This window comes from Tauraco erythrolophus, chromosome 3, assembly GCF_009769465.1.
Source record: "Tauraco erythrolophus isolate bTauEry1 chromosome 3, bTauEry1.pri, whole genome shotgun sequence".
Lineage (NCBI taxonomy): Eukaryota > Metazoa > Chordata > Aves > Musophagiformes > Musophagidae > Tauraco > Tauraco erythrolophus.
Genome location: NC_141467.1, coordinates 73,246,054 through 73,263,385, shown reverse-complemented (window position 1 = coordinate 73,263,385; position 17,332 = coordinate 73,246,054).

Genomic DNA, 17,332 nt, shown 5'->3' with positions numbered 1-17,332 from the left:
ACTGAAAGTCTCTGTTCTTTTCCTCTCCTCAAAGACTAGACTGTATCTGTGAAATGAAACCAAGGGACTAGGAGTAGGAATATCCCATCCTTGGATGCTACCCTACTTGTTGATGACCAAAGCTTTCTCAACACTTACTCCCGATGCAACAGTTTTAGCTAATGGTGAGAGTGCTAACTTTAACAGTTACTAAATTAGATAAATACACAGCAAAGTGACACAGCTGTTTTTTTAAAAAAATTCTAAACATTTCTTCATCTGCCTTTAAATCTAGGTGGTGGTTAACCCAGTATGTTGGACTACCCTCAATTTATACTAGAATAACTCCAGCTGACCTCTGAGGCACAATATTTAAATGCCATTTCAGGAAAGCTGAAAATTTATCCATGAAAGGCCTTGAATCGATCTTTCCAGCTCCAGCAAGTAATCTGGTAACATTCAAATGCCTGCATTTAAGACTGTTCTCTGGAGACGTCCTTGGGAAACTCAATAGTTCATGATTCTTATACCTAGTGATAATCATACACGTTCCTAAAGCACAGTAACATGAAGAGGCATAAAAGTTATATTATTATAACAGAAACAATTTTAGTATTCCTTTCAGCAAGCTGATCATTTTTTATTATCAATGCTGCCTCATCCCAAGTCTACAGACTTTCATGTGATTAGTTTCACTGAAGCGTAGTCACGAGCCCATAGATGATTTATATCTAAGCGCCATACACGGCAAGGAAAAATGCAGCCATGTTTTACGTTTTAATTATGCAGACAGGCAGAAAAAGACTATAATATTAATTACAGTAAGTCAAAGTTTCTCTTCTCTCATTGATCCTCCCAGCTCTCTCAGATCCAGGGAGGATTCTTACATGTTTCCCCCTGTGTCTTACTTATGGCTTTCATGTTCTGTAATGTTTTCTGACTATAGAAAGGCCCACATTTCAGAGCTTTTGAAATCTAATTTCTCCATAGTTTGGGCATGTCTGGTTTTAGCACCTTGGCTCTGGCTTTTCATTGCTCTTTAGTTCATTTTTGCCCTTAAAATCTGGTGGTCTTTCCGATTCTTCTTCCAAAACTCTGCATGAGAGAGGACTCTCCACGCTGCATTTCAGGTATGGTATTACACCTTCATTCACTTACTCAGTTCTGGAGTCTTGGATCATTATCTCTGCTTGTCCTCAGCTGATTTCTTCCTTTGCGTATTTATCCTTTTTTCCTGGGTCTTTCTCTGAGTCTTGTCACAAATGTCAATAGGCCCGGAATTTAGCAATCCAAATGTCATGTCTGCACATCTAGTTGTAATGCTGTGTAGTCCAGGAATAAAATGTAATGCTGCCTTCAGGGCAGTAGCCGGTACTGAGGAGAAGTGAGCCAACACTAATCCAGCAGCCTGCCTGTTTTGCACTGAGGTGATGCTTCCAGATGGCCACCCAAAAGAGGCTCTTTGAAAAAGATGGTGTGCTGGGCCTGACAGGAGAAACAAATTATTTCTAGAAACAGAAAAACGCTCTGACAAGTGGAGTATCATGGAGCATAGGTTCGTGAGAGCAATGGACAGACACAGTCAAGGTCACAAAGGACTTGTAGGAAGTCATTATAAAGTCCTAGTGCCATGTTAAATGACCTGTTGGGATGAATCCCGTACCACTTGGAAGGAACACTGCTTATAGTTGTAGAAATATAAATCAGTCTGTGTTTTCTGTCTGGTTTTGTTTCTTCCTTTGAATGGAATATTCTTACACCGTATGTCAGCTACTGAATTTTAAAAATATTTCCCCAAAGAGAAAAGCTTATAAAGATTCTTTATTCTCTGAAAATTGTAGAAGTCAAGCATAGTTTTATACTAATAGTACTACTAATTTTGCATATAATTTATAAACCAACTAATAACTGTATGCTGTTAATGTGTGGTTTTCAGAAATAAAATTAAACTCAACCAGCAAAGATGCCACTTAAAATGAACTTGGTTTATATATATAACTCTGCATATCAGTTAAGAGAAGCGTTTATGGGAGTGAATAAACAGATTCCCTAGCTGCTCTTTCCTCCTCTGCAAATGTGTATTTCTATTGCCTGAGGTTAACAATTGCCAGCAGAAATGTTTGTTAAAATAATATGCAGCATTTAACCAGCTGAGAACGTACCGTGCCAGTTCCTGACTTTTGTAGCTTAATTTCTTGAGGATAATACTGAATTTTTTCAAGTTACACCTTCATATGAGATAGAGTAAAACCTTTATTTAATCTGGTTTTCTTCCCTGCCTAATAAATACTACATTGAATGCATGCAGCTATCATTTGGATGTTTATGTTGATTTAAAATATGCAGTTGCTTCCAGCAAAGAAAGTTCATTATCATAACAGCACAAGGCACAAAGATGAGCTGAAATGAACAGCAACCACCCAAGGTCAGCACCTGAGTCCTTGAGGTCTGGAATCTGTGCTTGAAATTCCAGGTAGATTAAATGTGTATATTTTTACTTTAAAGGTCCTTGCATACAGTGATCCACAGGTATGTTCCCATTTGACAGACCTAACTCTAGCAGAGACATTATCATAATTTAAGAGAGAACAGATTTCCAGAAGTGCAGAATTTGGAGAAAGAAGTTGTATTGGAATTTGAACTGTATTTTCAAAGACTTCCTGAAGGTTTGCGTGCGCTTCGGATAACTTGTTATGGATTTAGAGTTGCTCAGCAGTATATTGACATTTGTATCGCTCTGCTAAGGGCATACTTCAGTGTTGTGAATATTGTAAGCAAAGCAGTTCGTTTTCACTGTCTTTTGCTAAGAATAGCCATTCTATAGATTGATGTCTTAAGTTATTAGTGTTGTCAGCAAACTATAATAATATTGCTCAATTGAACATGGTGACCAGCCAAGATAGTCTCTCTATACACTTTAGTTCTTTCCATGGCAAGAACTTTCACCTGGTATTTTACAAGCTTATTTATGCACCAGTTTTAACTTCTATTTCTATAGACTGCAAGAAGGTATCTAGGCATTGCATATATGCAGGACATAGAATACCTACTTAGCACAGATAAAAGTTGAAACATAGAGTGTCTAGTTAGCAGACAAAAGGAACTAGATATCAAAACAGAGGATTTTTATCTAACCGTTTTCTGTAACTAATTTAATTTCGTTTTATCTATTTATTAATGTAAGTAAAAGATATCTCCTCAAGAGAGTCATTGTAAAGAATTCTTATCACCTATGTGACTAGAAGACCATATTTCTTTAAACTTGAAAACATATTGACATCAGTGACATGCTACTAAATTTAGTATTGTAATTCCAATATAAAGGTAGTTTGCATTACAGAAAGGCTATGATAAAACTTTTTTCTGTTGTAAATTTAAATATGCTGCAATATCCTTTGCCTGAAGCTTATTTGATGTTCGCCGTCCTATGCTTAGTTATGATAAGACCCACACCAAAAACCCTAGCAACTGGATCACGAATCTGTTGGTCTGACAATATATGAGAATAACAGATGTACGTTTGGTTAAAAGGCTGCAGAGCACAGGAAGAGAATGATTCAGTTGGTTTCACACAAGAATTCCAGATGCAACGCAGTCAATATGCACAGAAGTACTGCAGCAATTAGAATAAAGATCCGAGCCATTTGAAGTATTTGTCAGGTATCTCTTTATGTTATTATAATAATAGTGTAATAATTACATTATTCTGTACTAATTGAAGTAAGCATGTCAGAAGATAGAGGAGAACAAATAAGATAATGCAGGAGTTGTTATACATACAGAAGCTACGTTAGATAAACAACAGGCAGCAAATGACAATTTAGATAGGTATTCCCAGGGAACTTCTGTTACAAAGATGAAATTAGGAATATGGAATGCCATATAAGTAGCAAAACTGGTGAATTTTATTTAAGCATATTTTGCCAGTTAATACAAGAATAAAGCAAGCATCATTTCTTAAAGCAGTGGTTTTCAATGTGAGGACCCTTAGTCATCTATGGACTATTTGTAGTGAGTTCATGAAGGATTATCTTAAAAACATAATTCTTACTGTTGGTAAGCTTCCGGTTAGGATCAAGGAGTCTCAATGTCCACTTAAAAATTGTGAGGATCCACAGGTCAATAAAGGTCAATCACCACAGTGCATGTGGTCACTGTTCAGACCTAACAATAGATTTCATAGATTTCTAGGTTGGAAAAGACCTTAGAGATCATCCAGTCCAACCGTCCCTAATCTCCCATTAAACCATATCCTTAAGTAGTTCATCCACTCTTTTCTTAAACACATCCAGGGATGGGGACTCAACCACCTCCCTGGGCAGCCTATTCCAGTGGCTGACAGCCCTTTCAGAGAAGAAATTCTTTCTAACATCCAACCTGAACCTCCCCTGACTAAGGTTATACCCATTTCTTCTTGTCCTATCACCCATCACTAATGTAAAGAGCCCTTCACCCACCTCCCCACCATCCCTTCTCAAGTATTTGTAGGCCGTAATCAGGTCTCCCCTCAGCCTCCTCTTATCCAGGCTAAACAGCCCCAACTCCCTCAGCCGCTCTCCATAAGTTTTATTTTTCAGCCCCTTGACCAGTTTAGTCGCCCTTCTCTGGACCCGCAATGTGAGACAGCAGAGCGTTGGTTACTACACTAGTTCCAAATGGTCACATTTTCCAGACAAGGTTTCTCAATAGTGTAAAAATATCAAAGATTCTTCTCTGTATCACTCAAACCAGAAGAAATTCTGGCAATTTTTGCTCAGTCTTGAATTACTGACAGCGTATCCACATTTCATCCCTCTTTAGCTATGTTAGCCAAGTTAAACCTCTCAGGGCCCTTAGGATAACAAATTAGTTTCTTAGCTTTATTCACTTTCTTGTGCGAAGTATATACATATTAAACAGAGAATGTACGAGTCAGTAATTACAAACACTTGTGTTTAATTTTGTGCATATAATGCTTTTGTTCATATATTGAAATTGCTGGATCAAATTTCTCTTAGGTCAACCAAATTTCCCTCTCCAGTATTGACTGATAAAAATTAACCAGATGAATCAACATTATAAAAGTAGAAATATTTGCAATACATTTATTTTTAAGCTGTTTTATCATATAATCATGGAATGACCTTAAAAATCATCTAGTTCCAAATCCCCTGCCATGGGCAAGGACACCTTCCACTAGATAAGGCAGCTCAAAGCCTGATCCAACTTGGCCTTGAACACTTCCAGGGATGGGGCATCCACAACTCCTCTGGGCAACCTGTTCCAGTGCCTCAGCACCCCGAGAGAGGAGAGAGTGAGGAATTCCCTCTTTAGATCTAATCTAAATCTCCCCTCTTTCAGTTTAAAGCCATTGCCTCTTGTCCTGTCTCTACATGCCCTTGTGAAAAGCCCCTCTTTAGCTTTCTTACAGATGCCCTTTAGAAGGTCTCTCCCGAGCCTTCTCTTCTCCAGGCTGAACAACCCCAACTCTCTCAGCCTGTCTTCATAGGACAGGTGCTCCAGCCCTTGGATCGTCTTTGTAGCCCTTCTTTGGACAATTTTCCCATTTTAAAATGAATTAGCAATGTATAAAGACAAGAGATTAAGAATTATAAACATAATTTATTTTCCAAAGATCATTTCTAGCAGTAAGCAATTTCATCTCTGCTTCTCAGAGCCTCATTGAGAAACTTAGTGAAAATCAAACATTTGTGACCAGATATTACCATACTAAAATAGCTCTGCAGAGATTCAAGCCAATATTCAAGGAATAACCACTTCAAAATGAAGGCAGAGAAATTGTGAACTCAGCCACATTTAGTTAATCTCGGTCATGCCTGCAGTGAGGGAGCATACATTCATTTGTTACCTACTGTAGTCACCCCCAACAAGTCCATATCACCAAAGAAACAGTAAAACTCCATTTTCCAAAGAGACTTTTTCTTGCAAAATGCATCAGTACCGTGTAGACCCCTGGTACAGGAACAACCAGAGGTTTGGGGGACACGAGCTGTCCCTGTATACGCATCCCTTGTACAGCGGTAGCTGGGTTTATGGGCACTGCTAGAATTCTAGCCATGTCTGACCGTTCATAACCCACTCCCACTCTACAGGCACAAAACTGGTTTGTCTCCACAGACACTCTGTTGTCCGAACTAGTAAGAGTGATGCTCTTGCTGTGACTGCACAGAAAGGAGCACACCGCTTGAGAAAGGCAGAAGCGCACAGCAAAGAGGCAACTGCCTGTGGCATCTCACAAAATAACATTTACGACAGCAGACAGCTCCCGTGGAATGGTTGTGATGAGCCATGCCAACTAACAATCCTGCTCTGCCTGTTGTGGGGCTTTCACGTAACTGTCTGTAAGCAAGCAGAGGTAATCAGCTCAGAGGAACAGATCTTTTCTCCCAGTCTTATACAAATATATATAATTTGTTTCAGTTATTGATTTGTGCTATTTGGTAGAGATGCATTTAAGTTTCAAATCCTCTGTGCTTCTCCCTGTGTTAATAAGCTGCTCCTGCCTCCTCCTCTGCGGGGCCTTTTGGGACATAGTCAATACCTATAAACTCTAAAGATGTGACAGGAAGTTTCATATCATTAAAGTGCTTCACAAGGGGAGATTTCTTTATTCCCTCTTGTGATTTGTATTCACAATTTCTGACCTTTAATATCAGTGTTGTCTCACCAATACATTGTAGGTCCCTGGGGAGTGCACTCAAGTGTGTCGCAAGACTTACTAGGGGACTTTTGCTTTATGTTATACACCTTCCCTATCCTCCATAACAGTATTCTCATCTGTTTATAGATCACTGCAACAGTTCAATGAGTAAAATCATTCTTCTAGAAGATCAGATTCTGGGGAAATTACTTATATTGCTTTCAGATATTGCTTTTCTACCGTATTTTTCACTGTACTTATGTCAATAATGCAATTTTTTACTCTTTAATGGTACAATTCCTCAATAAAGACCAATTATCTTTAGGAATATCATAGCTGTTGGGTTTTTCTTCCACTGTTCTTATCATACCTGTGGTTCTGACTGTGTCGTGTTGCTAAGGTTTCTGGAAACCGGATTATGACTCATCCACTTTCTCCCTCTTAGGGCACGTCCAGGAGGTTTAAAGGGGTTCATAAAATAAAAATACAACTGCTTCCTAACCCTACAATACTTCAACGAGTCCAGATACTTCAAAGTGTCGAGGGATTGTGGGCATGAGATGGCAGTGGGTTCCCAGGGCGTCTCATTGCTCTTTTGCAAACCAGCAATGCTGGCTTCAGCAGTCTCTCCTGAATCTCCTGCTGCTAGATATTTATATTGACTGGTCAGCCCCATGTTAACACTGTTTCTTTCTGCTCATGAATGCAGCCCCAGCAAAACAAATTGCACTTGAACAGCTTGAAAGCTGCAGGTGGCTAAAGAGCCCCAAAACTACTACCCACCATCTAACAGCAGCCAGCAGTTTCCACATTGAAGTCCTTGCAGCTAGTAACTAGGAACATTTATTATTTTCACCATCTAAAGAAATTAGGCTGCTGCCTTCTTGTCCTAGAAATGTGGGGAGGGCAAGTCAAAGGAGGGAACTTCGCTGAAAGGAGACTCACAAAGAGAGATGGGGTCAGAAAGAAGCTGTACTCAAAGAAATACAAGTCTAAACCATTCTCCATTCTCTGTGTTGCTAAAATTTAATTTTACAAAGACAAAAATGGCTGATCAGGATTCTGATCCTCATCAGAAATTTGCTGAAGCCACCAACAACTTTACTAAAACTGCTAATTTTTGAGCAACACTGCAACAACTCTTGCATAAAAGTGCTTGTTCTACGAACACCAGGTTTAAATAGATACATAACTGGCTCCACATTACTTAAGAATGATCAAGTTCTTGGACCAAAAGCTATACAGAAAGAAGTGCCATGGGAATGACAACGTCTTATGTGTTTATGAAGCTTTTCCATTAGGAAAAGTAGTCAAACATGAAGCAGTCTTAATCTGCTCTCATAACGCACTTTTCCATAGGATTAACACAGCACAAGAGTATGCATGAAAATACATAACATCTAGATGAAATACAAAAGTGATATCAATGCCTTTGGTTGGTATTTATAAGTCAAAGGGATTGCTCTGCCCCTTTAGGAGCCCAATGTGATCCGAGCAGCACTGGTCAGCCAGTGCTTGAAACCTTGGCTGAAAAGATTCACACTTTATTTTTTGGTAACTATTCTTGAGAAACACTGCATGCAGTGAGCTGAAAAAGGCATTTTATTCCAGGTGACACTCAGTAAAGAGATGTCACAGTTAGATAAGTACACTTTAAAGTCTTCACATATTGTATCAACCACAGAATCAAAATGAGGAAGTAAGTTGCTTGTAAACTGCTGATTAATGGTAAAAGTTAGAGACAATGGTTAGTTGTCATCAAATTTATCCGGATGACATTGGGTCAAAATTCCTGTTGAAATTTCTGAATACAACTAAATAAAACCTCTTTAATGCCTGAATAGCCTTCTAACTAATACCAATTTAGTATGAATTCCTTTAAAAATGCTGAGTGCCAAAGAAATGATGACTGTGTCTAATTGTGCCAACACTATGTGGAGCTCACCTGTATTTTGGAGCTAGACAAGTCGTATCAGATTTGCTTTAATTGATTTTCCCAGAAAGCATTTTCTCAAACTGGTGCACAGCTGAACAGCCAGAGCTTATGCAATTCTTCTCTTGGATGTTTCACTATGTCATTTTTCGGCTCTCTAAATGTGAAATTCCAACTAAAGTAACAGAGCATGTAATGTTGGCAATAGAAGCAGGTAACATGAAATTCATACCTCACACCTGCTTTTCTATGCTGCTTAGGCTGTGCCAAAATGCTGCTCTCTCTTTGGAAGCTAAGCAAATATCAGATGTCTTTCATTTCCCTGACGTGCCTGCCACATGCCACAATGTGCTCCGAGTCTTATTTGCATTTGAAGAAGAAAGAATCAGTCTTTTGTGTGCCTTTATTGCAATCATCACTGTTGTAAGGGTATTCCTTTCCCGGCAGGTATAGATTGCCTAATTGGTCCCATCCATCCAAGTCTTGGTTTTTTTCTACATTATCATCCTGTTTGTAAGACTTGTGCTACCCTGATTTCTTTTCCTAATGTCCTAAACATGTGTGATGAAGATAAGGAAATGTAAGGTAAAAGGCACCCCACATTTTTTTCTTTGCTGTATTTCTCACTTCTGCTACGGGTGCTGGCTGTTTTGCTTTGGGGGAACATTGATCTCCAGAACTCCAGAGGGTCTTCTATGACTTACAAGTGTGGCAAGCTGTGTGTTTAAAGGATGCAGGACTTCCCTACTGCCTCCTAACTTCCCTGTTCTTCACAGTCACAGGCAGGCTGGAAACACTCTTGACTAGATTGCTGACTTTGGATTTCTTTGGTGGAAGATGAAGAATGATGGCAGCAGAAAATTCTTACTGGCCACAATGACATCCCCCACTCTGCCTTTCATTTTAAGAATGGGTTTAACTCTTCTTCTGCAGAACTCATGCAGAGATTCCAAAGGATTCAGGAGAAAAAGTAGTAGTAGAGTGCTCCATACCTGGACAGGGTTTAGCTGTGTACACATGACTGCTTACTGTTATTTTAGACAATGGGCGCATCCTGCCTGACCTACAGCTGCTTACCTTATGGGAAGGTGCAGCTCTTCCCATAAGTCCCATGTCATATCTGCCAGCCTGTGTAGATGACTTGGATATCCCAAAGTGGCACCAAAGAATGTCTTAAGAAGTGTACTTATATCACTGGATTCTGTAAGCATAGCAAATATTGTCATTTAATTCGTTGAAGGTGGGAATAAATTGGACTGATGTTACAAAAATCGTAGCTCTCTGCAGGAAGAGTTTTACAACATGAGACTCTGGTGTTAGGAAACCAAACAGAATTCAGTCTCATTAGCAGTCTATCTGCCAAGACCTACAAAAGAGGAAATGAAAGAATATTTGTGTGTGTGTGTGTGTGTATTTTTCAGTCTTTCTTTGGTGTGTGCAGTTGGTTCATGAGTAGAGATCAGCATACCCAATAATAAAAATAAAGGGGGATAGAATATGTATTAGTGTTATTATTGTTATGGTAAGTCAGAAAAGGACCGATAGTTTGCTTGCAAAATATTCTCTGACATATGAGAAGGAAAGGTCAGCAATAAATAATTTCGAGTGAGGAATGCAGCTAGATTTGGAGGATTTTCTGGGAATCTGATTTTCTTCCTCTTGCCCCAACCTAACAAGCAGAATGAAAGTAAACAAATGGCATCAGCCTGTGAGTTAGATTTTAGTAAAGACAGTCGTTTACAAGTCAACCTAACTGTGTTGCTAGAACTTAGATGCTAGATGAGGTCAGAATAGCTGAAGATGCTCTCAACAGTGTCACCAAATTACCTCAGCTTACAGCTTGCCTGCCATGCCTTCCCAGTTAGATATAAAATCTAATAGCTCCTTCTTGCCTGCCTGGATGAATTTCATACACTGCTATGAGAAAGGAAGATCTCTCCAGCTCCCAAGAACAACAAACAAAAACTTATTTTTAACCTGTTTTTTAGTGTTTGTTTTTTTTTTCCCGTGAGCCAGCCCAGTTGACCAGTCTGGCCATTGCTACTCACAGACAACTTGGTAAAGTAAGAGTTTTGTGTAGCTCTGGAGCAGAGTGGGCTTCATCTGCAAGACAACTCCAAGCTAAAGACTCCTCTTTAGAAAAAGTGACTTGCCAAAAGAATTACTACAAAGCTGTGCTGTACCAGGTATGGTTTTGATCTGCTGAGTAAAAGCTATAAATATTTCAGTTCACAGCAGTTTAGAACTTTTCAGAGGAGAACTTCAACTTCATGATTTATCATAATGTGGCATAAAAAATCATAACTGGGAGATATGAATAACATAGGTGTTAGGAAAGAAGAAATCATGGTACGGATTCAGCATCTTCTGAGCAGGGAGAATAATGAAAGTTAACTACCCCATCATAAGAAGCACACTCCAGATGGACTCCTTTGGCCTTTCAAGTCTAGCAACACAACAGATCCAATACAGATGAATTGCAATGGTAGTAATGAACAGAGTTGAAGAGTATAGAGAGAAGAATCACATCTTTCCCCTGTGGACTCCTCCGAAAAGGATTTCAGTGTTGTTGATTGCCACCACGAGAAGCCATCATCTTGAGTCAAAGGTGCAGAAATGTTCTGATGTGCCTGGGAAGTGCTGCCCTGCCCTGGGATGGCAGCTCTTAACTGGAGCGGAACAACTCCTGTCCTAAAATACGTGTCCACATTTGCAGCTTCACAGTTCGCAGCCTTCTTCATTCAGCTCTTATCCAGCAGGTTTTTGTTGTTACAACAAAGGGCTTTTTTTCTCTTTGGATTTAGCTAAACAATTAGATAATTTCATGAAGCACTGTAGGTGGAAACAATATATGTTTTTTCCACTGCATGGTGCACTGTAATAATAATTATTATTATTATTGTTATTAATGTTATTATTTAATTTGCCTGGTAATTTTTCTTTTTTTCCTTTAATATGCTCAAATGAATGTTCCTTAGATAATTAGACTCCCAGGTTACTTAAACGTGGATCACTCCAGTGGCTACTTCAGCTATTTGGAAGCAGCGCACAGCAGCTTCACACAGAGAGGGAAATAATATCAGCTTTGCTTTCCGCCAGGAAGCAAACAAAGATGTTCTCCACTTGAAAATAGTGTAATTTATCATTTCCTGTACACTAACAGGCTGCTAGTTTCAACATAAAGGTAAAGGTGAAACACTTTAACAAACCTGGAAGACCTTAGATGATATGAAATAGAAAATTGTGCTGCAAGGGACACACAGAACAGGAATAGATTTTATTGGTTCCTTGTCTGTATTTAAAATCAGAGTGGCAGCGGTGCTATACTGGTACTGCCTGGAGGGACTGAAGGGAGAAATTTCTGCAGACAAAGGTAAAAATACATGGATTCTATCTTTTCAGCTCCCATAAGAAAGACTTTAACAGATTGATCAATATTTGGATGGAAGACGTCTAAAGAAACCCAAGTGACTTTGGCTGAATGTAATTGCCTATTTTCTGTTCATGGAGTGTTCCTATTTCCTTAAATTTATGTGACAAGGACTTAAGTGCTGAACTGTTGAAATTTGAGTGATAAGATTTTGTTGTTATTGATCAGATTTGTCCTAAGGTATTCCCTGGCTGGGTGACTAGGTATGAATGCAAATTTTCAATTACATACGTGCTTGTCCCAACAGCTTTGAAATATACTCTCTGAACCTCTCTGCCAGCCACGTAGGTATATGCGGGGCTTTTTCAAAGTTTCACAGGAAGAAAACATAAAAGTGAGCTTAAAAGTATAAATGGCTTAAAAACAGGATTAGAAAAAATCATGAAGAATAGGTTTGTCAGGCGCTGTTAAGTACAGCAGCTCCACTTCAACTCAGCTTCCTAAACCCTTGATTCCTGGAATGAAGGAGTGCACAAAAGGGATCCCTCAATATTCGTGGCTTCCTTATATTTCATAGAATCATAGAATACCACGTTGGAAGGGACCTCAAGGATCATCTGCTCCAACCTTTCTTGGCAAAAGCACAGTCTGCACAAGATGGCTCAGCACCCTGTCCAGCTGAATCTTAAAAGAGTCCAATGTTGGGGAATCCACCACTTCCCTGGGGAGATTATTCCAATAGCTGATTGTTCTCATGCTGAAAACTTTTCCTCTTGTGTCCAATCAGAACCTCCCCAGGAGTAAATTGTACCCATTACCTCCCTATCTTTTCCATGTGACTCCTTGTAAAAAAGGAGTCTCCATCTTCTTTGTGGCCACCCTTTAAATACTGGAACATGGTGATAAGGTCTCCCCTAAGCCTTTTTTTCTCAAGGCTGAACAAACCCAGCTCTCTCAGCTTCTCCTCATAGGGCAGGCTTCCCGGTCCTTTGATCATCTTCATGGCCTTTCTCTGGACCCTTTCCAGCCTGTTCACAACTTTTTTGCATAGCTGAGCACAAAACTGAACATAGTATTCCAGATGTGGCCTGACAAGCACTGAGTAGAGTGGAATAATGACTTCTTGATCTCTGCTGGTGATGCCCTTGTGGATGCAACCCAGCATCCTGTTGGCTTTGCTGCAGCAGTACACTGTTCACCCATATTGAGCTTGTTGTCCACCAAGACCTTCAAGTCCCTTTCCAGAGACCTGCTTCCCAGCCAGGTAGATTCCAGCCTGTGCTACACTCCTGGATTATGTTTTCCCAGGTGCAAGACCTTACACTTGTCCTTGTTGAACTTTGTAAGGTTTTTTTAGTTTACTCTTCCAGCCTATCCAGGTCTTCCTGCAGGGTGGCTCTCCCTTCCAAAATGTCCACTTCCCCGCTCAGTTTGGTATCATTGGCAAAGCTCATCAGGGTACACTTGATCTCATCATCCAGATAACTTATGACAGTACTAAATAATGTTGGTCTTTTCAGCATTGTTGGTGACTAACTCACCTGTCCTGTTTAACATCGGGCCAATATTTTCCTTCCGTTTCTGCTTGTTGTTTGTGTACCAGAAGAACCCTTTCCTGTAGTTTTTGCCATGTCTGGCTAATTTCAATTTGAACTGAGCTTTTGCTTTTCTAACCGTGTCTCTGCACACCCTGGCAGTGTCCTTTTAGTTCTCAACAGGTATTCGTCCACTTTTCCATCTCTGGTATGCTTCTCTTTTGGTTTTGAGCAGATTCAGAAGCTTGCCATTAAGCCAAGGTGGTCTCTTGCTCTGCCTACTTCCCTTGCCTTAAAAGGGGATGAACTGTTTTTGTGCTTCCAGGAGAGCGTTCTTGAAAATCTCCCAGCACTCGCTAGCTCCTTTATCCTCCATGAAAGCTTACTGTGGAATCCCTCTCAACTGAGCTCTGAGCAAACTGAAATTTGGTCTTCTAAAATCTAAAACCATTGTCTTAGTACCAGCCTTCAGTGTGCTCAGCAGGATCCCAAACTCCACAATATTGTGATCACTGCAGGCAAGGCTATCACTAACTGAGATACTACCAAGTAGATTTTCTTGGTTTGTGAGTAGCAAGTCCAGCAGTGCCTTATTCCTGGTTGGCACATCTAACACTTGTTTGAGGAAGCAGTCCTCTATGCATTCCAGGAACTTGATGGATGATATGTGAGCTGCTGTATTGTTCTTCCGACAAATGTCTGGGTAGTTGAAGTCACACATAAGAACCAGGTTCTGTTGACCCAAAGCTTGCTTAAGTGACACAAATATTTCTTCATTGGCCTTATCATCTTGGTTTGGAGGTCAGTAGCAGATGCCTACTGTAAGATCCCCCTTGGAGATGACCTCTCTGATCTTGACCCAAAGGCATTCAATAGGGCTTCCACAATCACCTTAGTTGACTGCTATGCATTCAAGGTTCTCCTTAACATAAAGCGTGACTACTCCTCCTCTTCTTCCCTGCCTGTCTTTATGAAACAGCCTATAGCTATCCGTTGAGATACTTCAGTCATGTGAGTTGTCCCTCCATGTTTCAGATATTCCTATGATATCATAACTTTCTGACTGGGCATGAAGCTCCACTTCCTCCTGTTTGTTCCCCAGGCTGTGTGCATTGGTACATATACACTTGAGGTGGTTGGTCTTCTGCTTCTCATCTTGGGAGACAGCTAAGGAACATTTGTTACTGCTCTGGTTGGCCTGGCTTATTCCCCACTTGATTGCAATGGTGCGAGCATTGCCACTTTGGGCCCATCCCAAGGACCCATCCCTCGAGTCCTTCAGTTTATAGCCCACCTCACCAAGTTGGCCAGCCTGCTGCCAAAGATTCCCTTGTCTCTTCTAGACAGGTGGATCCCACCCCTCCCTAACAAGCTATAGTCATTGAAGAACATCTCATTGTCATAAAAGCCAAAACCCTCACGACGGCACCAGCCATAAACCCAGAAGTTGATTTGCATTTTGCAAAAATATATTTTGTTATATTTTCTTCTGGACACAGGCAAAGACAACATGCAGGGGGATATAAACAACCAGAGACAAAAACAACTCAAAATGATTAGGAGGGCTGGAGTACTGGAGGCAGGCTTTAAACAATGGCATAACATCTTCTAGTGTGGGAGCTGCCTGATGCAGCTGCCTGGTCACAGCTGAATTTGGGACCTGCTGGGACAGCGGCAGGGCTGTACTGACCAGAGTCCACTTCGGATCTGGACAGTAACAAAACACTAATTGGCAGATGCTAGTATTAGTGGAACAGTAAAAAAGTAAAGATGATTGTGTGCAGACGCAGCCAGCCCATTGCACAATCATCTGAAGAAAATGCCCATAACTAAATAAATCACTGTGTCAGGACACCTCGAGACCCCAAACCCATATCCTTTAAGTAACATTGCTGTAAGTCTAGTTTAATTCCACTCTGTACGAAAGGAGTTCCTCCTCATTTACAGTAGTATAGACTACAGGAAAATCTGCAGATATCTTTTCCCTCTAGTTATCTAATGCATTTTGGACTTTGATTTGAGGTTTTCAGCAAGAGGCTTACTGCTGAAGAAAAGCTGTCCTCCTGTGAGATGTGACAACAGCATTTTTGGTCTGAACAGTGAAAATCAGGTCTCATATTGACTTGAAGGTCTTGGTTTCAGAGGCAGATCTTTGCCTGGTGTTTTACAGACATCAGCACAAACACTAATCCATATGAAGTATTTGTCTTAGTCACTGATGGGTTGGACTGGTGAATTTTTTGTATTAGGCACATCTAAGCAAGTAGTTCTTTAAGCAGCAGAACTAATGGTATTAATTTCCATAGAATTCCCTCATGTTTAAGAAAATATAAAAATACCTATCCAAGTATTTTCTGCACTTGAGGCAGACGTAATGCCTCTCCTTTGTGTAGACTCTCTAAATTAGCAATATAGTTACACTCTTCATGTTTAAGTCATTGCCATAGGAAGGCTAAGAACAGTTTGTACCTTCCATCCAGCTGCCTATCTCCATGAAAATGCATATGGATTTAAATCATTATCTGTCAAGTATCCTTCCAACTGGACACTCTATTGAGAATAAAAAGATGGGGGATTACAGACAGACAGACCCCACATGAAGACAACATGAGCACCAGAACCTCGTTTCTAAATGAAAGCAAGTTAAAAATGCCACCTAACAAGAACTGCATTTTGGCTGTTGTATGTAAGCACCAGAACTGCCCCAAAAATTCGGGGTCTGACCACAGGCCAGACACTCCTTATGTTGATGTTAATACGAGAAATCACAAATCTCTGTGCCTGCAGAACCTTCCCCTTCCTTATCTGCTTTAATCAACCATGAGTTAATGGGCAGTAATTTATCTCTGAATAAAGGTGAAAAGTTGCAGTCAACTTCTTTTACTCACATTTTTTAAACTGTGCGGAAAGTGGCATGTGTTACAGCTCTGACATGTACTAGAGGTGCAGTCAGGAAAAAAATTATTTCAATGAAATTTGGATTCTTGAGCATCGGATGCCAACCAGGATTTGAAAATACAGCTTGCTGAGCCATTACAGGTCTGTTGATTAGACTCCTGGTTACTCCAGAGCAGGCTCAAAGAATGATTTGGCAGCACAATATGAGTAAAATAAGACTATTGCTAGAAAAGCAAAACAATGAAACATGATTTATTGATACATCTGATCAAAACACATATTTTTGTATGATTTTAGCATAAACTGATCATTTATAATAGACATATGGAGTGAGAGAAGTAATTTATATGGTCCTCTGTTGTATAGAGCATTGTGTGGCATAGGTCCACCATTAATAAAAAGACTACCACAGAGAGTTGAGGTCCTCTTCTGCTTTTCCTTAAATAGCCTTACACCATCTGAATGGCCACTCTTAGAGTAATTAAAAACATCCAGTACCACAAGTAATTTCAACATCAGCAGTAAGAAGAGACTTCTGTTACTTCAGGGAATATATTTCACATTCGCAAAGGTCAGATTCCGTTCGAGTCACCGGGGCTTATCCCACAATCCAGGACCCAGACCAATATTCTGCTGCACCAAGGCAGATCCCTCAAGGCGTCTCGTTTCCTCCCCAGCCGCCCTGGTACAACAAAAGCCCACTTGCAAGAAAAAGCCATTGGGGTCACACAATGGGCCCTTCATAACGGCTCCTTCTGTACTTTTTCAAAGTCGGTCATAACCCAGCTGTTACCGTCTGCTGGAAAGAGCTCTTGGCAGGAAGCACCTTACGAACGCCTGCCAAGCACCAGCCCTGTGACAAAGTGGACCACCCGAATTCTCGCAGGCTGAGTCCCCTCCGGAGACATATGATTTCATTGACCATGGGGGCAGTTGCTAGTTATGCTTGATGTCCATGCGTCTCCAGGTGGCTGCCT